Genomic DNA, 24134 nt, shown 5'->3' with positions numbered 1-24134 from the left:
TACTCTCCATTTTATCACTTTCCAAGCGATGATGCATCAGCCCTAATTCTGACATCACAAAGGCACTGCTTCAGCTTATGTAGTTCTAACTACTGACATCACAAAGGCACTATTGTTTGACTAAACAATAGTCATTTCTGACATCACAGAGACACCATTGCTGTGTACACAGTAGTAAATTCTGACATCACAAAGTTATCAATGTTGGATGCACAGGATTGTTCCCTGAGTCCTGCCAGGACCTGGAGCTATTGTTCCTTCCCTCACAGAACAACACTAGAGAGGAGGAGAGAGGGAGGGGGAGGGCAGAGATTAAAGAGAGTCAGACAGAGTGAAGGGGGAAAGAGATGAGACAGAAAGAAGTAAGTGGGTGAGGGCAGACATGGGAATGTGGGGGAGGACACCTATAGAGCCGTTGACCCCTTTTGGGGTATATTTAGTAATCAGTGGATAGTCAAGGCTCACTGGCAGCTTTTTAAAATGACAACAGAAATGAATGCTTAGTCAGACTTGCTTAGCATCTGTTTATATTGTTGTTTTAAATCAGTCAAAGCCACCGTACTGATCCCGGTGGTATTAACAACCTGCTGGTTAGTTATTTTACCCCTGAATGCAATAAGCACCTGCGAGAGCTACATATTGCAAGTGATGCATACTTAATATACCTGTAAATATTATAAAGAGCAGAATAAAATATGTAATATATTTTTTTACGTTTAATTCTGTAAAAGGGGGAATCCCCAAAAAAAGCATTTTTTTTTTAAATAAAATGTGTAACCCTATTTCCCTGTATAATGCCAATGAATAAAAAATATATACTCAATTTAAAGGAAGTACTATAGGGTTGAGCAGAGCACACATAAGTTTTGTGGATGGATCTTATATATGTTCACTGACAATGTTGACATCTATGAAACCAAGTCCACTAATAGGGACGGTCCAGTGAAAGAGACCCATACTATTCACCATGCCGGAAAATACTGTATATACATTTAGTTTCACGTCCTGAAAATAAAACCAAAATATTTACTTAGGTAGAGTAAAAAATAAAAAATAAAATTCTTGACATAAAATGCAAAAATTGTAGGGATTTGTGAGGTGCCATATTACCATGGGCCCCTGGCAGTAAACACAACATACATCTTATTAATTAGAGATTAGAAAAAAACAAACAGAATTCCCTCAGCACACCACAAAACAGACCAGTAACAGGAATTTAAAATTCTACATGATAATAAAAAATGCAGAGATCACAGTTAAATACATTGGCAAACATATTGTATACCCCCAGCCACAGCAAGGCATCTCTGCTCTGAAGGTCCTTACGCTATATCATAACAGCACCTGGGTCATATGTTCATGTATTTCTAAATTGAGAGCTACACTTACCTGGAGACCCCCCAAGATACTCTAATTTTATATTACAAGGACCAGCATACCCTTCAATTACTGGTCCTATGTAACTACTATGTGTCCTCTTCTGACAGTGATACACAATATGGTAGTTTCTCAGATCAATTTATAGGCCCATCACAGGTGTGTGCCATGGAGGGGTTAATCAATACTAGGAAAAACAAACAGAAAATTCCCCCAGCATTATTTAGAGAAGATGTCTGTAAACTGTAGCTACTCACTTTTAATCTTTCCCATTTACAAAATCTGAGCTCATTTACAAGAGGGAAATATTATGAATATGTTGATTAATGTAACAATTGATACTTATCAAATGTTCTGTAAAGTTGTCAAGCAATGTCTAAACACTGCGTTCCACATATATATAACTAATCATTTTAATCACAGAACAGAACATTAATGCACTGCAAGTGAAATGAAACGGATATGTAAAATAGGAGACAAATAACTGATATAGAAAGAGACACACAGAACACATCTGTTTGTGGATGAAGAGTCAAAAGCTTTGATAGTGCTCATTAGCCCATTGGCGAATATATGAAAAGAATTACCTCCTGTAATATGAGTTTTTGTCAGCAAAAGCTTCCCACGATTTTCATGATGAAGTCTATTTAAAAAACATCTCAGGATGGACATAATAGATCATAATTATAAAACATAAAGCATTTTTTCTTTATTCAACTTAATCAAATGTTAAAATGAAGCATATAGCTGGACTTTCAGTTCCATGAGCAAGCGTACATTGGCAATAACCAGCCAGCAGAACAGTTTAAATTAAATGAAACTTAATGCCTTGATGTGGTTGTAAATAGTAAATAGGCATCACAGTCCAATGTAGAAAAATAGGAAAATTACAATGATACTGTTCACGTTCATCTGCTGCTACTGCACAACAGGTTAGTGAAAATTAATTTAGCTGGCTGAGTATAACTTTCTCTCTTGTGGACCTATTCATCATAGGGGCCAGATTCAGCACAGCTGTTCCGAAAAGCAACTATCTCTGCATCAGTAACACTGCTACAGCGGTAGCCTTGATACTTACCACTTCCGTTGCTGGTTTCTGCGCATGTACAGACACTGGGCACTGAGGAGGCAGCGGAGGTATCCATTCTGATCCATCTTCGCAATCCAAGACCTCCTTCTCACTGGAAGAAGTGGAACTGCAAGAATAAATGCCATCTGAAGATTGTGTTTGTTATCACAGGCAAATTCCTGAATATAGGGGTAATTCCAAGTTGATCGCAGCAGGATTTTTTTTTAGCAGTTGGGCAAAACCATGTGCACTGCAGGGGAGGCAGATATAACATGTGCAGAGAGAGTTAGATTTGGGTGGGTTATTTTGTTTCTGTGCAGGGTAAATACTGGCTGCTTTATTTTTACACTGCAATTTAGATTGCAGATTGAACACACCACACCCAAATCTAACTCTCTCTGCACATGTTATATCTACCCCCCCCTGCAGTGCACATGGTTTTGCCCAACTGCTAAAACAAATCCTGCTGTGATCAACTCAGAATTACCCCCATAGTTTGCTGAATATTAGGCTCCCTATTGCTCCCTATTGTGCGCCTAATAATGACTGGGCCTTTCACATAAAACATGTGGAAACCACCGTTGCCCTTAGGTGATGATGAATATACCCCTTAGTGAGAACTGTAAAATATAACTGTGAAATATACGTAAAAGCCATAGCTATATAATACAGGCATTGGTAGAGCATTTCTTTGGTATAAGAAGACAGACCTAATTGTGGGAAGTATGAAATGTATTTTGGAGTACTGTAATGGAGCTTCTAAAATGCATATAGAGTGCTGGGCAATTGGGCATTGTGAGGGGTTTGAGAGGACTTTGGGTAGATTGGCATGTAGGGTCTTTCTTTGATTTAATGTATTATTTCAATGTATTTATTATCATTTACTTATACAGTGCCATTATATAGAGAATATATAATTCACTGGACCTCTATTCCATAACATACATGCACACACATACTAACATCCATTTTAGTCATATCTATCAATATGTTTTATGTTATAAAAGGAAACTCATACAAACACAGGGCCCTGGTTAGAACTGAATTCATGATCCCAGTGCTATTTTAAATACACTGTTAAAATCATATACAGTAACATATGCACAATCAGTGAATGCGCTTCAGAAGTGAACCTGCATTTAGCTAAGCAGAAGCACGTTGCTGACAAATATCATCATCATCAGTGATTACTTGCACCAGTCCTCAATATGTACAGCTACTGACATGCATATCTGATTCTCCATGTGGGTCTGGCTTTGTTCCCCATTATATGAACAAACCCTTACTGTGCTTATTCTATGTTAGAACACACCATCCCCCTGCGCCCCCCCCCCCCCCTCCATTCTATCAGGGAATGTGGAAGGAGGCGCAAGTGTCAGATCTACAGAAGAATATAAGTGTAGGCCAGCGACATAAGCTCATACTACTAGCTGGGAGGCGAGTTAGTTATTTGTGGCCCCCATCCCTCCCCTCCACTTGCATTCACTGCAACCAACAAACATTCCTCCTCCTCACAGCTGTACAAGGGGCACAGGCAGCCGCACAGGGGGTTCATGTCATTCTTAGCAGTTGACCCAGGCTGGGCCTCTCTAATAAGCATGGGCCCCGGTAATTAGTACTCCCCCCCCCATCTCGGCACCCCTGAAGAGAGTGTGTCTGGTGCTGCTGGGCCTGGGGTGGTTGCAGTGAATAAAACAATATAAGGAGTGTTGGCGCTGTGCAGGCGGGTATAAATAAAAAGACCTGTATATCAGCTGCCATCAGGTGAGGAGGTAGCCAGCCTCCACTATATAGCAAAAACGAAAGAATAAAAAACATATACCAGGTAGGCGCTTGAAAACAGAGACAATTAATTTAAAAAGTAAGCAGTTTATTACACATTTAATAAAACACTTAAACAACACACAGTTAAAATGATAGTAATAATATTAATGGTCAGGTGTTACCCTGAATCGGAGTACTATGTCTGAAATACCACATACATATGTAAAAGTGAGAGTCCCTGGAGTTAAAAAATATTCAAAGCATAAAAAGTACATCAAGTATAGTTACCACCAATATTTGTAGCGGGCGGAGACTCTCAGTAATAGTTTAGTCAGTCTCAATGTCAAAGGTGTGTATATATATATATATATATATCTATATCTATATACTGATAAGGTGGATATTAGATCTGCATGCAGAATTAAATGTAGTTTATCCTCCGTATCTTGATGCACTTAATGTCTATACCATATAAGCAGTAAATAGCTGGTGTATAGCTGATACGGCAAAGCGGCCGCTGATAATGGCCGTACAGCTGGTATGGTAACATGGAGAGCCGCTGAAGGCAATCGCTACTGTCAGACAGCGGATCCAGCCGCTGCAGGTGTCCGTTGCTAAGCGGCCGCTTTGCCGTATCAGCTATACACCAGCTATTTACTGCTTATATGGTATAGACATTAAGTGCATCAAGATACGGAAGATAATCTACATTTAATTCTGCATGCAGATATAATATCCACTATATATATATATATATATATATATATATATATATATTATATATATATACACACACACACACCTTTGGCATTGAGACTGACTGAACTATCACTGAGAGTCTCCGCCCGCTACGAATATTTTTTAACTCCAGGGACTCTCACTTTTACATATGTATGTGGTATTTCAGACATAGTACTCCGATTCAGGGTAACACCTGACCATTAATATTATTACTATCATTTTAACTGTGTTGTTTAAGTGTTTTATTAAATGTGCAATAAACTGTTTACTTTTTAAATTAATTGTCTCTGTTATCAAGCGCCTACCTGGTATATGTTTTTTATTCTTTCGTTTTTGCTATATAGTGGAGGCTGGCTACCTCCTCACCTGATGGCAGCTGATATACAGGTCTTTTTATTTATACCCGCCTGCACAGCGCCAACACTCCTTATATTGTTTTATTCACTGCAACCACCCCAGACCCAGCAGCACCAGACACACTCTCTTCAGGGGTGCCGAGATGTGGAGGGTACTAATTACCGGGCCCATGCTTATTAGAGGGGCTCCGCCTGGGTCATCTGCTAAGAATGACATGAACCCCCTGTACGGCTGCCTGTGCCCCTTGTACAGCTGTGAGGAGGAAGGATGTTAGGATGGGGGAAGTCTGCACTCAAGATGAAATCTCTCCCTATAGGTGCTGGCTACTGTGGGAGGGGCCCTGCCTTCTGCAGATCACATTCACCATCCACATTCACCTCTACCACCCCAGCAGCACACAGACAGGGAGAGGGAGGACCGCAGCACATGCTCCCTGCTTATTCCTGCTCTGGGGAGCATAAAGCAGAACCTGGACCAATGGAAGAGTTCAGTGTGCCCCCTTCAGGTGGCACATGGAGAGGACTGCCTTCCATTGTCTCCAGTATTTACGCCCCTGGTGTAGGCCTTTTTTGTGGGCATTAGCAGTGTAAATTCAACACACTGTTAGCCCCTAAAGTCGGGAACACACTACACAATTTGTAAACAACGTGATAGTCATCCCAATTTTCCTTGAACTCCTGGACAAACGATATACTGCGTTCACACTATGAACAAATGTCTGAATGATATATTGTGTGTCGTTCCGTATTTTGGTCATTAATGAGATATCAGGCATATATGTAGGAAGTATGTACATACTAGACAATTTTACCAAAATCGCTCACTATATCTTCAGATCTGAAGATGCAACAAATGACTCACAGGATAGTACATACAGCCTGGGCGATGTGGATGATCTGTGTGTACCAGGCTTTAGTGTTTTAAGTGACCTATGTCACTGATTCTTATTACTGCTAATTCTGTACTCAAGATGTTCCCCATCCTCTAACAAGGACTTGGATCTTGATTTGTGTTGGACTGCTTTTCTTTCAGTCTGGACTATGGGGGTCATTCCGAGATGATCGTAGCTGTGCTAAATTTAGCACAGCTACGATCATTCACACTGACATGTGGGGGGACACCCAGCACAGGGCTATCCCGCCCCGCATGTCAGTGCCGGCCCTCCCTGCAGTAGTGCACAGCGGCGATGCCTTTGCACTTCAAGAGTAGCTCCCGACCAGCGCAGCTTTAGCGTGCTGGCCGGGAGCTACTCATCGCTCCCCGGCACGCAGCAGCTGCGTCTGACGTCACGCCCCCCGTTCAGTCTGGCCACGCCTGCGTTGGCCAGACCGCACCCACAAAACGGCAGCCAAATGTTGCCGTTCTGCCCCCCCCACCGACCAGCGACCATCTCTGCCTGTCAATCAGGCAGAGGCGAACGTAGTGGCCTGGCGGCCTTCGGCCGTCTGGCATGCGCCGGCGCATTGCCTTGCCGGCGCATGCGCAGTTCTGACCCGATCGCTCTGCTGCGATTTACTTCTTTCTCTTGTTTCTCTTGTTTTGACTCTTCCAGTGGCTCTGTGGAGATGTGGTTATTTGCATCCCGACCCCTCAAAATCCCGACTGTCGGCATGCCGACTAACAGGGACTATTCTTACTCATGGGTGTCTACGACACCCATAGAGTGGGAATAGAACCTATGTCGAGAAGCCTGCAGCATGGCAAGCGCAGTGAGCCCACAAGGGGCTTCATTGTGCTTGCCCCCACACCAGCATTCTAAACCTCAGGGTCCCGGCGTTGGTATGTTGACTGGCGGGATCCCAAATTGCGGTCATCCATACCCAACCTGTTCTGTGGTCTCTGCTTCATGGGTGATACCTAATCTGGCGTGTGACCTTTGACATATGAATGGCTTTCCTTACTGATTTTTGGCTTGTGTATTATCATTCTGTGTTTCCCTTTTCTATCATGGCTTTCTATGTGTGTAATTTATAGTTTATCAAGATATTTGTGTATGTCAGCGTAGTTTCACTGCATCCTTGTAACTTTGTTTTTCTTATCTAAGCGGGGATCACTTTGGTATATGTGTTTGTGTCATTTGTCCAAATGTAATTTTATTTGTTTGTTTTAGCGATTATGCTCAGAAGGGGTGTAGTATGGTATGCCGGCGGCCGGGATGCCGGGGGCCAGCATACCGGCGCCGGGATACCAACTGCCGGCATACCGACAGCTGGGCGAGAGAGCTAATGAGCCCCTTGTGGGCTCACTGTGCTCACCACGCTGTGGGCATGGTGGCGCGCTATGTGCACCGCGCTATTTATTCTCCCTCCAGGGGGGTCGTGGACCCCCAAGAGGGAGAATATGTGTCGGCATGCTGGCGGTTGAGATCCCGGTGCCGCTATGCTGGTTGCCAGGGATCCCGGCCGGCGTCATACTGAAGATCACCCCTCAGAATTAGATAGATTAGCTGTTGCAGTTCCCCTCATTTCCAAGAGACCACCATGTTTATTCTAAGCCACTGTACACACATTACAGTTCTCTATTATACTGTAGCAATTACAAGTGAAACTCTAAAAATTGTCCTACTTCATGTTGGTCTCTACCTGAGCACTCACCCTGTCCCTTCCCTTTAAAATCTTGAGAACCATTTCCACACTGTCCTGTTATAGGCATATGTGATCACTGCTCTTTGCAATCCCTCTGATCATTCATATCAGTGTCTGTCTGAAACCATTGCAGTACTGCCTCAGTCTTACATACTCAATGTATTTTGTACAGTTTTCTTCAATATAGTAATTACTGGTGTTTTGAGGAAAAAGACCCAGGTCCAAGTTTATGAGGTTTCCCATACAATTCCTATTTAAACTCCACTTTGCAGTGATGACATTGATTGTTTATTAGAATTACCTGTAGTATAAGACAATGTAAGTATATTATTAGTATAGTGATCCAGACTGAATATAATAAGAATTTACTTACCGATAATTCTATTTCTCATAGTCCGTAGTGGATGCTGGGAACTCCGAAAGGACCATGGGGAATAGCGGCTCCGCAGGAGACTGGGCACAAAAGTAAAAGCTTTAGGACTAGCTGGTGTGCACTGGCTCCTCCCCCTATGACCCTCCTCCAAGCCTCAGTTAGGATACTGTGCCCGGACGAGCGTACACAATAAGGAAGGATTTTGAATCCCGGGTAAGACTCATACCAGCCACACCAATCACACCGTACAACCTGTGATCTGAACCCAGTTAACAGCATGATAACAGAGGAGCCTCTGAAAAGATGGCTCACAACAATAATAACCCGATTTTTGTAACTATGTACAAGTATTGCAGACAATCCGCACTTGGGATGGGCGCCCAGCATCCACTACGGACTATGAGAAATAGAATTATCGGTAAGTAAATTCTTATTTTCTCTGACGTCCTAGTGGATGCTGGGAACTCCGAAAGGACCATGGGGATTATACCAAAGCTCCCAAACGGGCGGGAGAGTGCGGATGACTCTGCAGCACCGAATGAGAGAACTCCAGGTCCTCCTCAGCCAGGGTATCAAATTTGTAGAATTTAGCAAACGTGTTTGCCCCTGACCAAGTAGCTGCTCGGCAAAGTTGTAAAGCCGAGACCCCTCGGGCAGCCGCCCAAGATGAGCCCACTTTCCTTGTGGAATGGGCTTTTACAGATTTTGGCTGTGGCAGGCCTGCCACAGAATGTGCAAGCTGAATTGTACTACAAATCCAACGAGCAATAGTCTGCTTAGAAGCAGGAGCACCCAGCTTGTTGGGTGCATACAGGATAAACAGCGAGTCAGATTTTCTGACTCCAGCCGTCCTGGAAACATATATTTTCATGGCCCTGACTACGTCCAGCAACTTGGAATCCTCCAAGTCCCTAGTAGCCGCAGGTACCACAATAGGATGGTTTAAGTGAAAAGCTGAAACCACCTTAGGGAGAAATTGAGGACGAGTCCTCAATTCTGCCCTGTCCGTATGAAAAATTAGGTAAGGGCTTTTATAGGATAAAGCCGCTAATTCTGAGACACGCCTGGCTGAAGCCAGGGCTAACAGCATTACCACTTTCCATGTGAGATATTTTAAGTCCACAGTGGTGAGTGGTTCAAACCAATGTGATTTTAGGAACCCCAAAACTACATTGATATCCCAAGGTGCCACTGGAGGCACAAAAGGAGGCTGTATATGCAGTACCCCCTTGACAAACGTCTGAACTTCAGGGACTGAAGCTAGTTCTTTCTGGAAGAAAATCGACAGGGCTGAAATTTGAACCTTAATGGACCCTAATTTTAGGCCCATAGACAGTCCTGTTTGCAGGAAATGCAGGAAACGACCCAGTTGAAATTCCTCTGTAGGGGCCTTCCTGGCCTCACACCACGCAACATATTTACGCCAAATACGGTGATCATGTTGCACAGTTACATCCTTCCTGGCTTTGATCAGGGTAGGGATGACTTCATCCGGAATGCCTTTTTCCTTCAGGATCCGGCGTTCAACCGCCATGCCGTCAAACGCAGCCGCGGTAAGTCTTGGAACAGACAGGGTCCCTGCTGGAGCAGGTCCTTTCTTAGAGGTAGAGGCCACGGGTCCTCCGTGAGCATCTCTTGAAGTTCCGGGTACCAAGTCCTTTTTGGCCAATCCGGAGCCACGAGTATAGATCTTACTCCTCTCCTTCTTATGATTCTCAGTACCTTGGGTATGAGAGGCAGAGGAGGGAACACATACACTGACTGGTACACCCACGGTGTTACCAGAGCGTCCACAGCTATTGCCTGAGGGTCCCTTGACCTGGCGCAATATCTGTCTAGTTTTTTGTTGAGGCGGGACGCCATCATGTCCACCTTTGGTTTTTCCCAACGGTTCACAATCATGTGGAAGACTTCTGGGTGAAGTCCCCACTCCCCCGGGTGGAGGTCGTGTCTGCTGAGGAAGTCTGCTTCCCAGTTGTCCACTCCCGGAATAAACACTGCTGACAGTGCTATCACATGATTTTCCGCCCAGCGAAGAATCCTTGCAACTTCCGTCATTGCCCTCCTGCTTCTTGTGCCGCCCTGTCTGTTTACGTGGGCGACTGCCGTGATGTTGTCCGACTGGATCAACACCGGCTGACCCTGAAGCAGAGGCCTTGCTTGACTTAGGGCATTGTAAATGGCCCTTAGTTCCAGGATATTTATGTGAAATGACGTTTCCATGCTTGACCACAAGCCCTGGAAATTTCTTCCCTGTGTGACTGCTCCCCAGCCTCTCAGGCTGGCATCCGTGGTCACCAGGACCCAGTCCTGAATGCCGAATCTACGGCCCTCTAGAAGATGAGCACTCTGCAACCACCACAGGAGAGACACCCTTGTCCTTGGAGACAGGGTTATCCGCTGATGCATCTGAAGATGCGATCCGGACCATTTGTCCAGCAGATCCCACTGAAAAGTTCTTGCGTGGAATCTGCCGAATGGAATCGCTTCGTAAGAAGCCACCATTTTTCCCAGGACCCTTGTGCATTGATGCACTGACACTTGGCCTGGTTTTAGGAGGTTCCTGACTAGCTCGGATAACTCCCTGGCTTTCTCCTCCGGGAGAAACACCTTTTTCTGGACTGTGTCCAGAATCATCCCTAGGAACAGCAGACGTGTCGTCGGAATCAGCTGCGATTTTGGAATATTTAGAATCCACCCGTGCTGTCGTAGTACTACTTGAGATAGTGCTACTCCGACCTCTAACTGTTCCCTGGACCTTGCCCTTATCAGGAGATCGTCCAAGTAAGGGATAATTAAGACGCCTTTTCTTCGAAGAAGAATCATCATTTCGGCCATTACCTTGGTAAAGACCCGGGGTGCCGTGGACAATCCAAACGGCAGCGTCTGAAACTGATAATGACAGTTCTGTACCACAAACCTGAGGTACCCTTGGTGAGAAGGGCAAATTGGGACATGGAGGTAAGCATCCTTGATGTCCAGAGACACCATATAGTCCCCTTCTTCCAGGTTCGCTATCACTGCTCTGAGTGACTCCATCTTGAATTTGAACCTTTGCATGTAAGTGTTCAAGGATTTCAGATTTAAAATAGGTCTCACCGAGCCGTCCGGCTTCGGTACCACAAACAGCGTGGAATAATACCCCTTTCCCTGTTGTAGGAGGGGTACCTTGATTATCACCTGCTGGGAATACAGCTTGTGAATGGCTTCCAATACCGCCTCCCTGTCGGAGTGAGACGTTGGTAAAGCAGACTTCAGGAACCGGCGAGGGGGAGACGTCTCGAATTCCAATTTGTACCCCTGAGATACTACCTGCAGGATCCAGGGGTCCACTTGCGAGTGAGCCCAGTGCGCGCTGAAATTCTTGAGACGGGCCCCCACCGTGCCTGAGTCCGCTTGTAAGGCCCCAGCGTCATGCTGAGGACTTGGCAGAAGCGGGGGAGGGCTTCTGTTCCTGGGAAGAGGCTGCCTGCTGCAGTCTTTTTCCCCTTCCTCTGCCCCGGGGCAGATATGAGTGGCCTCTTGCCCGCTTGCCCTTATGGGGACGAAAGGACTGAGCCTGAAAAGACGGTGTCTTTTTCTGCTGAGAGGTGACCTGGGGTAAAAAGGTGGATTTCCCAGCCGTTGCCGTGGCCACCAGGTCCGATAGACCGACCCCAAATAACTCCTCCCCTTTATACGGCAATACTTCCATATGCCGTTTGGAATCCGCATCACCTGACCACTGTCGCGTCCATAACCCTCTTCTGGCAGAAATGGACAGCGCACTTACTCTTGATGCCAGAGTGCAAATATCCCTCTGTGCATCTCGCATATATAGAAATGCATCCTTTAAATGCTCTATAGTCAATAATATACTGTCCCTGTCCAGGGTATCAATATTTTCAGTCAGGGAATCCGACCAAGCCACCCCAGCACTGCACATCCAGGCTGAGGCGATTGCTGGTCGCAGTATAATACCAGTATGTGTGTATATACTTTTAAGGATATTTTCCAGCTTCCTATCAGCTGGTTCCTTGAGGGCGGCCGTATCAGGAGACGGTAACGCCACTTGTTTTGATAAGCGTGTGAGCGCCTTATCTACCCTAGGGGGTGTTTCCCAACGCGCCCTAACCTCTGGCGGGAAAGGGTATAATGCCAATAATTTTTTAGAAATTAGCAGTTTTTTATCGGGGGAAACCCACGCTTCATCACACACCTCATTTAATTCATCTGATTCAGGAAAAACTACGGGTAGTTTTTTCACACCCCACATAATACCCTTTTTTGTGGTACTTGTAGTATCAGAAATGTTCAAAACCTCCTTCATTGCCGTGATCATGTAACGTGTGGCCCTACTGGAAAATACGTTTGTTTCCTCACCGTCGACACTGGAGTCAGTGTCCGTGTCTGGGTCTGTGTCGACCATCTGAGGTAACGGGCGCTTTAGAGCCCCTGACGGTGTTTGAGACGCCTGGACAGGTATTAACTGTTTTTCCGGCTGTCTCATGTCGTCAACAGTCTTTTGTAAAGTGCTGACGCTATCACGTAATTCCTTTCATAAGACCATCCAGTCAGGTGTCGACTCCCTAGGGGGTGACATCACTATTACAGGCAATTGCTCCGCCACCATACCATTTTCCTCCTCATACATGTCGACACAACGTACCGACACACAGCACATACACAGGGAATGCTCTGATAGAGGACAGGACCCCATTAGCCCTTTGGGGAGACAGAGGAGAGTTTGCCAGCACACACCAGAGCGCTATATATATATATACAGGGATAACCTTATATAAGTGTTTTTCCCTTATATAGCTGCTGTATTGATTTATCTGCCAAATTAGTGCCCCCCCTCTCTTGTTTTACCAAGTTTCTGTAGTGCAGGACTGCAGGGGAGAGTCAGGGAGCTTCCCTCCAACGGAGCTGTGAGGGAAAATGGCGCCAGTGTGCTGAGGAGATAGGCTCCGCCCCCTTCTCGGCGGCCTTTCTCCCGCTTTTTTAAGGAAAAACTGGCAGGGGTTAAATGCATCCATATAGCCCAGGAGCTATATGTGATGTATTTTTTGCCATCTAAGGTATTTTTATTGCGTCTCAGGGCGCCCCCCCCCAGCGCCCTGCACCCTCAGTGACCGGAGTGTGAAGTGTGCAGAGAGCAATGGCGCACAGCTGCGGTGCTGTGCGCTACCTTATTGAAGACAGGACATCTTCTGCCGCCGATTTTCCGGACCTCTTCTGCTCTTCTGGCTCTGTAAGGGGGACGGCGGCGCGGCTCTGGGACCCATCCATGGCTGGGCCTGTGATCGTCCCTCTGGAGCTAATGTCCAGTAGCCTAAGAAGCCCAATCCACTCTGCACGCAGGTGAGTTCGCTTCTTCTCCCCTTAGTCCCTCGATGCAGTGAGCCTGTTGCCAGCAGGACTCACTGAAAATAAAAAAACCTAATTTAAACTTTTACTCTAAGCAGCTCAGGAGAGCCACCTAGATTGCACCCTTCTCGTTCGGGCACAAAAATCTAACTGAGGCTTGGAGGAGGGTCATAGGGGGAGGAGCCAGTGCACACCAGCTAGTCCTAAAGCTTTTACTTTTGTGCCCAGTCTCCTGCGGAGCCGCTATTCCCCATGGTCCTTTCGGAGTTCCAAGCATCCACTAGGACGTCAGAGAAATTACAAAATAGAATTACTCAAGGCCCATTGTACAGTAGATTTACTAAGCCTCTGATCCAGTCTCTACTATTCCTACAACTGTGTTCCACTTCATACCTGAAGCAACATGTCCAATCATTTGGGAATCTAACTTCAGACCAGACTGTTGACAGAATCCTGCTGGAGACCTGGTCACAGATTCAACACCCAATCAATACATACGCTCCTGTCCAATTTTGCTGCAGATCTCCAATCTGCATCTCCTGAAACTATCTGCCAAAAGGATTGTGTCACTGTTCATATTCTACCAATCTCACATGGATGAACTGGGGAAATAATTGGACAAAACCAGTCCCATGAGCATACACACTTCTAAATTGGTTTTGTGAATGGCAATCTGGTCTCCTTACTTGTCATCAGGCTTAATAAAAATATTTTGAAAAGACCAGACAACCAGGACTGGATGAAACCAGAGGTTGTGTGAGGGTATACTGTGCACTCTACTAATGACAGACCAAATGGTGTGTCAGAGGTTTGATTGGATGAGAATTGGACAAGTGTGTACCCAGCTTAATATATAGCACTGTTTCAGCTACAGGCTTAGCATGCATCTTTTATTACATATTTGATAATATTCTTGTTATCTAAGTATAGTAATCATGCTTTCTAATTGTCTATGTCATGGAATTAAAGTAACTGTGCATCGTAATGGACAAGTATTGCTTACTTTTGTTGTTGAAGGGCAGAAGGGCATTGTCAGCTCATTTCACAAACTTGGCATGTGAGGAAAAATCCATCTTTTTTATGGTAACCCAGTTGAGATTTGTTTAAAACTATTATACTGCAAAAGAAAAAAGTAAAAATGAATGTCACTGAGGCATATATTCTTTATGCCTTGGCAATGCAATCAGCTGCTGCATGTTCCTTATAGAGATTCATGGTGCTTTGGGGAAGAAGAATGATTTATGAACAGGAACAAACAAGGCTCAATAGCCTTGGGATTAGATCCAAGCCGACATAAGCAAACATTAAAAAAGGATGTTGTTTAGACTTTGAGTAGAAAGTTTTTCTCACAGGTGACAGCGGAGCATTTTTCATGTAAGATTACTGTTCTTAGCAATCACAGATCAGTGATCCCTGCCACCATATATGGCCTGTGGTGGTCCCCGCAGTGAACTAATACTTTCTGTCATCTGTGTTCTTTGTGAAGCTTCTTTCTTCATTTTGAAAAATAAGATTTTCAATGACTCAATTTAAAATTATTCATGAGACATCTGGCAAAGTCACCTATAGCATTGCTGCTTACTTTATATTTACCGAGTGTAAGAGGGTAATCCAGAAAATAAAGATCATTTGGCTTTAAATAAAAGAAAACATAAATTGTTCTTTGTTTAGTTTTTTTTAAACATAGAGTATCTTAGTCTATTTATCCACATAATCACTGCCTACATTAAGGCATTTATCATAACTGTCCGGGAGCTTTTCAATCCTCTTGTACTCGGCAGCCTGCAGTTCATTGAACCAGTTGCATACCTCCCAAATTTTGTGAGACAGTCTTGTTTTTCTGGGACTGTCCTGCAGTCCTACCCATAGGTCCCAGTGTCTCACTGTGAGGGGTGGGGGTGCCGCTACTCACCCTATCAGCCCGCAGCAGGAGGCTCACTCCATCGGCTTACCTGCAATTCAGAGGACAATTAAACATCCTTCTGGTAAGCGCATATATAGTAACGGGGGAGGTCGAGCACAGCGCTGGCCTCCATACTGTGTGGGTCTAATCTGTTACCATGGTTTAATTTACAATTCTATCCAATGAAATTCCAACTACTGGATAAAAGTGGAAAACTGTGCCTCTTATACCATCTATGGAATCACTTCTCCATTAAAGAATGGACTCCATATTGAAAGCACAAGGCACACTTGGACAGTGTAATACTAGAGCAAGCTTTCCTATACTGTGAGGTTTTATGCTGTTGTTTTCATTTTGTGCAAATGAAAATGATTATATATTAAAAATGTATTTTTGTATTTGAATGCACCCCCTGGTTATTATATTATATTATATGATCTATTACTGCTGTGTTCAATAAATTGACACCCAGAGTGCCAGATGGGAGCTGCATAACCATAAAGGTGATAAATGTTTTCATATATTTAATATAAAGCAAATATCGGCACCCGATAATTTGTATTTTAATTTAATTTAGCCACATGAAAGTGTAAGTAAGTGTGCTCGCTATATAGTTACTCTAATTGTTATGCAAAATAATTATGTTATTGTGCATAACAATATGCACAATAACATATTGTGCATATTGCACCTCTTTGCCACTCTCAACTCACTACTCTGCCCACCTCCACCTCGTCTCCCCTCCTCACTCTCTGCTCTTGACTTTGCCACTTACTTCACATCCAAAATTGACTCCATACGTCAGGATATCACATCACACCAGACCATCAGTAACCAGCCTCCTCCCATCCCTTACCACCCCTCCCCATCCCTCCCACCAACTCTGACATCTTTCTCTCATGCATCTGGAGAGGAAGTCATGGCCCTCATTCGTTCCTGTCCCCTCACCACCTCCCCACTTGACCCTATCCCCTCCCGCCTCCTCTGCTACCTCTCTCCTTCTGCCTGTTCCCATCTTTCCCACCTTCTCAATCTCTCCCTCTCATCAGGCACTGTCCCCTCTGCCTTCAAGCATGCACTCATCTCTCCTATTCTTAAAAAACCTACCCTTGATCCAAACACTCTCTAGAACTACCGCCCCATCTCTCTCCTCCTTTTTGCCTTCAAACTCCTTGAGCATATTGTCTACAACCGCCTTACTTCCTTTCTTTCCTCACACTCACTGCTTGACCCATTCCAGTCTGGCTTCCATCCTCTCCACTCCACTGAAACTACCCTTACAAAAGTATGCAATGACCTCTATGCTGCCAAATCTAAGGGCCACTACTCTCTACTTATTCTTCTTGATCTCTCTGCTGCTTTTGACAGCCACTACTCTCTACTTATTCTTCTTGATCTCTCTGCTGCTTTTGACACTGTGGACCATCCTCTCCTACTGCAAATCCTTCACTCCATTGGTCTGCGTGATAGTGCCCTCTCTTGGCTGTCTTCCTACCTCTCTGATCGTTCATTCTCTGTCTCCTCTCATGACTCCACCTCCCCCTCACTTCCACTAACTGTAGGTGTACCCCACGGTTCTGCCCTTGGTCCTTTTCTTTTCTCTCTCTATACGTCCTCACTAGGTAAGCTCATTAGTTCTTTTGGTTTCCAATATCATCTCTATGCTGATGACACTCAAATCTATCTTTCCTCTCCATACCTCTCCCCTGCTATCCTCACTCGTATCTCCAACTGTCTCTCTGCTATCCCTGTTTGGATGTCCCAGTGCTTTCTTAAACTTAACATGTCTAAGACTGAGCTGATCATCTTCTCTCCCTCCCGTATAACCTAACCTCCTACAATCTCATTATCTATTATACTACTATCTCCTCTAGCCCCCAAGTGCGCTGTCTTGGAGTAATCCTTGACTCCTCCCTCTCCTTCAAACCACACATTCAGCACCTCTCACAAACCTGCCGTTTTCATCTAAAAATATTTCCAGGATCAGACCCTTTCTGACCCAGGATGCTACTAAGACTCTTATCCACTCACTGGTCATCTCAAGACTGGACTACTGTAATCTCCTCCTGACTGGCATTCCTGACAAATACCTCTCTCCACTCCAATCTATCCTTAATGCTGCTGCCCGGCTCATTTTCCTCACCAAAAGCACTACGTCCACCTCTCCTCTCCTACAAGACCTTCACTGGCTTCCCTTCCCTTTCAGAATCCATTTCAAGCTTCTCACACTCACTTACAAAGCCCTCACCCACTCCTCTCCCATCTACATCTCTGACCTTATATCCCTTTACATTCCCACCCGTCCTCTTCGCTCGGATAATGCACGCCGACTATCCTGCCTACGGATTACTTCCTCGCACTCCTACCTCCAAGATTTTTCACGTGCTGCACCACTTCTCTGGAATTCCCTACCTCTCCCCCTCAGACTCTCCACCTCTCTACAAAACTTCAAACGGGTTCTCAAAACCCACTTCTTCACCAAACCCAGCCAAATCTCATCCTAACCCTCTGTTCCACGCTCTCTATGTACCCTGTCTGTGTCACTCCTGTCTGTCTACCCCTCACCTTTAGAATGTAAGCTCTCACGAGTAGGGCCCTCTTCCCTCATGTGCTTATCCTTTCTCTTACTTTAATAATCTTCAGATGCACCAAATCCAGCAGTCTTCTGCCACCTGATACTTATTTCAGTGTCATCTGCTGATGTAGCTATGTTTATTTACCCTGTACTTGTCCTATATTGTCATCAACTGTAAGTTGCTGTTTTCCTGTTTTGATTATTTGTTTATGTACTCTGTAATTGGGCGCTGCAGAACTCTTGTGGCACCATATAAATAAAGGATAATAAAATAATAATTAATTATGATCTTTTGGGACTGTTGGTGCTACAAGCTGGTGCTCACAGAAAAAAACCATTGTGACTACTGATCTTAGATGATCTGCACTTTAAATTATCATTAAATTACATTGTGTGCTTGGCCTCTAGTAACTAACACCGTTTTTGAATGCTTTATCATTTGTAGCATATGGTAAAACTTTTCCAGGGGAGGGATCCGCTAAGAAATTCTAATTATTGGATCCAACTATCGAAGATTGATAAATATGCCACTCTTTGTTTTACATTTGGGTCAAACTATGATTGACTGTATTTTTTTTTTTTTCCTTGACCTGACCTGAACAATAAGTTAAAGAAGAACACTCAATGACCTGTACAGCAATCTGTCAGTAAAGTTGGTGCTAAATAATGAGCCAAATGAGCTATAATGTATGTGTTTTAAATGATTTGTGGTAAACTTAAGAGCAATTTAAAAATTGACCCCACATGGGGACAGCCAGTAGTCCATTATGTTGAAGGCATATTACAGTGGATTTTCTGGTAGATGTATGAAGCAGGGATAAGAGTGGAGAAGTGTGACAGGGGCGCTGGTGGTGGTGGTGGGGGGCTTATGGATGGGGGTGTCTTAGTTATCTGAACCCAGGGCTGTAGCTATGTGACGGTGCATATGGCATTTTTCACTGTTTAATTTTCCAGAGGTAATGTGGCAATGCCCTCTCAGTATCACCTGGCTCCACAATATGTCTCAACTACCCTGCTTGTATAACACATGATGACATCACATGTTTCCATGTTTGTTTTCTGTTGTGTTAAATTCTATATTAAGAATCAAATAATTCTGAAGTAGGGAACTGGAAAAACATGTATCTTAAATAGTAACTCCACACAAAACAAGAAAATACAGAGAGCTTAGATTTATGGTGCACTATGAGAAAATTCTGTAACTAATATTATATATGGTTTAAAAAATGCATTGTTTACTTCATTTGCAGTTAAAAAATATTTTTTTTTAATCTACAGGGAATTAAAAAAAAGAGTAAATATATGAGACATAGAAAGAAAAAAGTTGTGCTGTTTAAAGAATTAAATTAAGTGATTTAAAATAAAAATTTTCATAACTGCCAATTGTTATCTTATAATATGATTAATGTTAGTTCATGTTCCTGTGTTACTAGTTCCTCAATTTTAAATAATGAGCTGTAGATGTACAACCATGTATTCCTACCGCATTTATATAATTCTGACTCTCAATACCCTACATATTTGTATTTTTTTATGTATTCTGTTCAGAAAGAGGAATTTGCTCAAGGCAACTGATATAATGGGGTAAATTTACTAAGATGGCAGATCTGTTTAAGAAGGGATATTGCCCAAAGCAACCAATCAGATTCCAGGTATTTTCTTCTAGAAGGTGCTATATAAATGAGAAGTAGAATCTGGTTGGCTGCTATGGGCAACATCCTATCTTAAATAAACCTCCCATCTTAGGGGGTCATTCCGACCTGATCGCTCGCTGCAGTTTGTCCAGTGCAGCGATCGGGTCGGAACTGCACATGCGCCGGTGCATGGCAGCCTTCGTTGCCTAGTGATCACCTCTGAGACAGAGGCGGTCGCTGGGCGGGAGGGGGCTGGACAGCGGCGTTAAGCCGCCATTTAGGTGGAGCGGTCCGGCCAACGCAGGCATGGCCGAACTGTTGGGAGAGGGGCAGGCCGTGGTGGCTGCGTGACGTCTCACGCAGCCACTGCGGCCAGTGGCAGCGACAATTATCTCCCGGCCAGTCGCAGGAGCTGTGCTGGCCGGGAGTTACTCCTCAAATACAAAGGCATCGCCGCTGTGCGATGCTTTTGTATTTGTGCGGGGGAAGGGGCGGACTGACATGCGTGGCAGACAGGGTCGGATCTAGACTTTTCTTTTAGGGGGGGCGGTTTACGGTTTAATCTTGACCCCTCCCCTCTCCAGTCCCGACTCCTCCCCTCTCTCGTCTTGACTCCACCCCTCTCATCTTGACCCCTCCCATCTTGACTCCTCCCCTCTCCCGTCCAAATTCATCCATCACACAAATAGGTATAATTGCAGGTAAAGGATTTGTTAGTGGATGTTAGGTATAATAATCACTTCTACAACACATCAAAGCAAAGTTGCCCAATATGACATCTATCCAAATCCCTCCTTATGTTCATCATAATGTATGACACGTCATGTACAATTGTGATACCTACAGTATAAAAAGTTATAATCCCCTAATATTGGGGTATAGCAAAAGAAAATTAAATATAAACAAAATGTCTGGAGTAATTATTTGCAGCTATTTCTCATCTTAATATGAGGTACTGATATAGAGACAGTCAATCATCAAGGTTTATATGTCAACGTCGTTATGAAATACAGTATTATCATAAACCTTGATGATTGACTGAATCTATATAAGCGCATTATATTAAAATGAGAAACAGTAACAATGTGATAATACCTATAATTCCTTTCTTTGGGATACTAGCAACTTTTATGGATACAAATGGTAACAACTGGCATTTTATGTGTTACTGAACCAGGAAGGGAAGACACATTATAATACCCTGTTATATTATTATAATAAGGGGAACTGCTGAATAGTACCAAGGGGATTTTAGGCACAGAGTCTTGGGGGGTTAGACCAATTATTTGATAATCCCACACAGTACTCAACACTTGCCAACCCTAATAGATGAATTCCACATTTGTAATTGTCCAATAATGGAGTTTGAGACTAACCAGGATTAAGTGAGAGTACGTAATACTCGCAGGAGTTCACCTGTAGATTAAAATCCCTTTTGCATCTATGTGCCACATAGGTTTGGGAAATCCCCCCACCACCCTTTTTTTTCCAGAAAAATGTTGCAAGTATACCATAGTTATCTGATTGATACAATTAATTTAAGGAATTATAGGTATTATCACATTGTTGTATAGAATTTAGCCAGTGCTACTGCATATGTAGGTTGTTCATAAATATACCACTTCAGATACAGCAGATGTCATACTTCTTATTAGGCTCATTCAGCTATCTCCAATGAAAGGGATAAGCAAATATAGTGAAGTACTGTTTAATAATTGTAAATTTCAGCCAAACCTGAGCCTGCACCAGTGGGAGAACCCAGGACTTGCACTGTTTCAAGTGCATTCTGAACTGCTTAAATAACAGTTCATGTCTAGCTGGAATTGTCAAAATTTGGCCACTTGGAAATACATGTGATCTGTGTGGAGTTTATATGTTTTCGTTTTTCTCATATTAAATCTTACAATTATTAAACAGTGTTTCACTATAATTGCTTATCTCTTACATTTTGGGTATATCTGAATGAGCCTAATAAGAAGTATACTGTGAGATATGACATCTGCTGTATCTGAAGTGGTATATTTATGAATGACCTACATACTGTATGCAGTAGCGCTGGATAACTTCTATTCAACCTTTTTTGGCACATATTTGGTGAAGATGTGAGGATACCTTTAAGTAAAATATTGAGCTCACCGAGCTGCTTTTTTTCTGCTTGTGCGCACTGCTAGGATTGTCTATTTTATAAATCTATTATCAGATTGTTAATGTTTCTCATGTTAATATGAGGTGCTGATATAGAATAAGTCAATCATAATTAATCCAGACATTCTGCTTTAATTTAATATTTTTTTGTTATACCCCAATATTAGGGAATTACAACTTTGTATACTGTAGGTATCACAACTGTACAGGACGTGTCATAAATTATGATGAACATATGGATGGCATAATAGAGGGCCATCAAAATACGGCATTTGTGGCAACAGTAGTGACAAGACATTTGGCATAATTCAAACTTGATCGTAGCCGTGCAGCTACGATCAGTTACTCAGACATGCGGGGGGGGGGGGGGGACCCAGCACAAGGCTAGTCCGCCCCGCATGTCTGACTCCCCACCGTACAAGTTCAAAACCATCGCACAGCGGCAATGCTTTTGTACTTGATGAGTAGCTCCCTACCAGCGCAGCTCCTGCGCACAGGCAGGGAGCTACTAGTCACTGACCGGGTCACAGCGGCTGCGTGTGACGTCACGCAGCAGCCTGCCCCCCGCACGGTCCGGGCACACCTGCGTTGCCTGGACCGCACCCCTAAAAAGGCAGCAAAACGCCACCGGCCCGCACCCTCCTGCCCAGCGTCCGCCTCTGCCTGGCAGGGCTGAGATGGCCGTCGGCTGTCTGGCATGCACCAGCGTATATGTGCAGTTCAAACCTGAACGGCTGCTGTGAGAAAATGCACAGCAGTGATCAGGTCTGAATTAGGCCCCTTGTCTGTAATGACATCAGTTATAAGAGAGTGAGGCTCCCGAGGACGCACCATATCAAGCAATTGAAATATTTCTAGGGATTTGGATAGATGTTATATTGGGGGACTTTGATTTGATGTGTTGTAGAAGTGATTATTATACCAAACACCCACTAACAAATCCTTTACCTGCTTATCTTGCAATATATCCCTACCAGCTATTAGGGTGCCATTTATAATCAAGGGATCTCTCCCACTGATATATAAACTGATGCACATTATAGGACCAATGCTATACAGGAACTTGAAGACGTTAAACTTAATACTCATTTGTGAGGCTATAGTGAGGGCACCTTGTAGGGGAATTACACGGTGAGGACAATTCCGAGTTGATACCTTGTAGAAGGAGTATGGTGTTATGAGAAAGTAACCAAATAGAGGACAGATTAGCATACACCATATTTCTTGTATAGCATTTTTATACACATTTTCTGTACTTTTACACGCATCTCTCTATTATTTTAGTATTTCACTGACAGGACATGATATGTAATGTTTAATATTATGAAATACAAGGAATATTTTAAAACCTATAAGTGCATCTACTACAGACATCCTCTGTTCTACTGTATCGCACATATGTGAGACTCAACCTGTAATACCCTGCCTAGGGAATATGGCAAGAAGATCTCTTACTGGCTGGTTCCTCTGCAACAGGCTGGTAAGATGGTCCCTTTTCCACAGGCTGGTCAATGGCACAGATTGGCAGGAAAGTCCCTCTGGCTGGTCTCTGGGTGCAGGAATGCAGCATGCTCTCAGTGTGGAAAAAAGTAAACACACTATAGTATACTGTTTGTATTAGCCCACTAGCCTGTCTTATAAGTGAAGCCACGCCCCCAACACACAGCCACACTTCCTGGATCTGTTATCAGCAAGGAGACGCTGGGGAGATGAAAGCAGTCTCAATCAACAAACTATGTTGATTGATTAACTGCCGTGCAGGCCAAAAGGGTGAGTGAGGAGGAAGGGGCACCCGCTGTGAGCTGCTGCGACTCACACCACTGACTATAGCTGACTGACTATAGCTGACGGCCAGCTGAGATAGGAAGGGGTTAAGGAGCAGGACTTCACAGACAGATTGTCTGTAGGCAGACGTGTGCTAGGGGGGGCGATCGCCCCCACCGCCCCCCTCTGTATCCGTGCCTGGTGGCAGACTAGCCCTGTGCTGGGTGTCCCCCCGCATGTCAGGGAAGATAATCGTAGCTGTGCTAAATTTAGCACAGCTACGATCAACTTGGAATGGCCCCCTAAGTAAATTGACCCCAATGTGTGTTTTTTCATTTCCAACATTCATTATTTAATTAAGCAGTAATACTTTTTAATAGCCTTTGTGCGCCTTTCCTTAATCACATTTTATTATAGGGACGTCGTTGTGCTATTTATTAAATTGTCCACCACTGTATAATAAGGCAATTGTATTATTTCAACACTTCCACATAGTGC

The 24134-nt window shown here is 43.9% G+C and overlaps 1 long non-coding RNA gene across 1 annotated transcript in view; it reads right to left on the bottom strand.

The window, feature by feature from the left end:
- LOC134911394 (uncharacterized) overlaps positions 1–23438 on the bottom strand; it is a 180177-nt gene extending 156739 nt beyond the window's left edge. The window contains exons 1-3 of the long non-coding RNA XR_010176535.1: positions 23328–23438; positions 14619–14732; positions 2456–2573 (exon numbers count right to left, since the gene is read on the bottom strand). This is a non-coding gene — a long non-coding RNA (uncharacterized LOC134911394). The remainder of the gene's footprint in view (positions 1–2455; positions 2574–14618; positions 14733–23327) is intronic.
- Between the last annotated feature and the right edge of the window lie 696 nt (positions 23439–24134).

This window comes from Pseudophryne corroboree, chromosome 4 (genome assembly GCF_028390025.1).
Source record: "Pseudophryne corroboree isolate aPseCor3 chromosome 4, aPseCor3.hap2, whole genome shotgun sequence".
Taxonomy (NCBI): domain Eukaryota; kingdom Metazoa; phylum Chordata; class Amphibia; order Anura; family Myobatrachidae; genus Pseudophryne; species Pseudophryne corroboree.
This window is presented reverse-complemented; position numbering and strand designations above follow the sequence as displayed.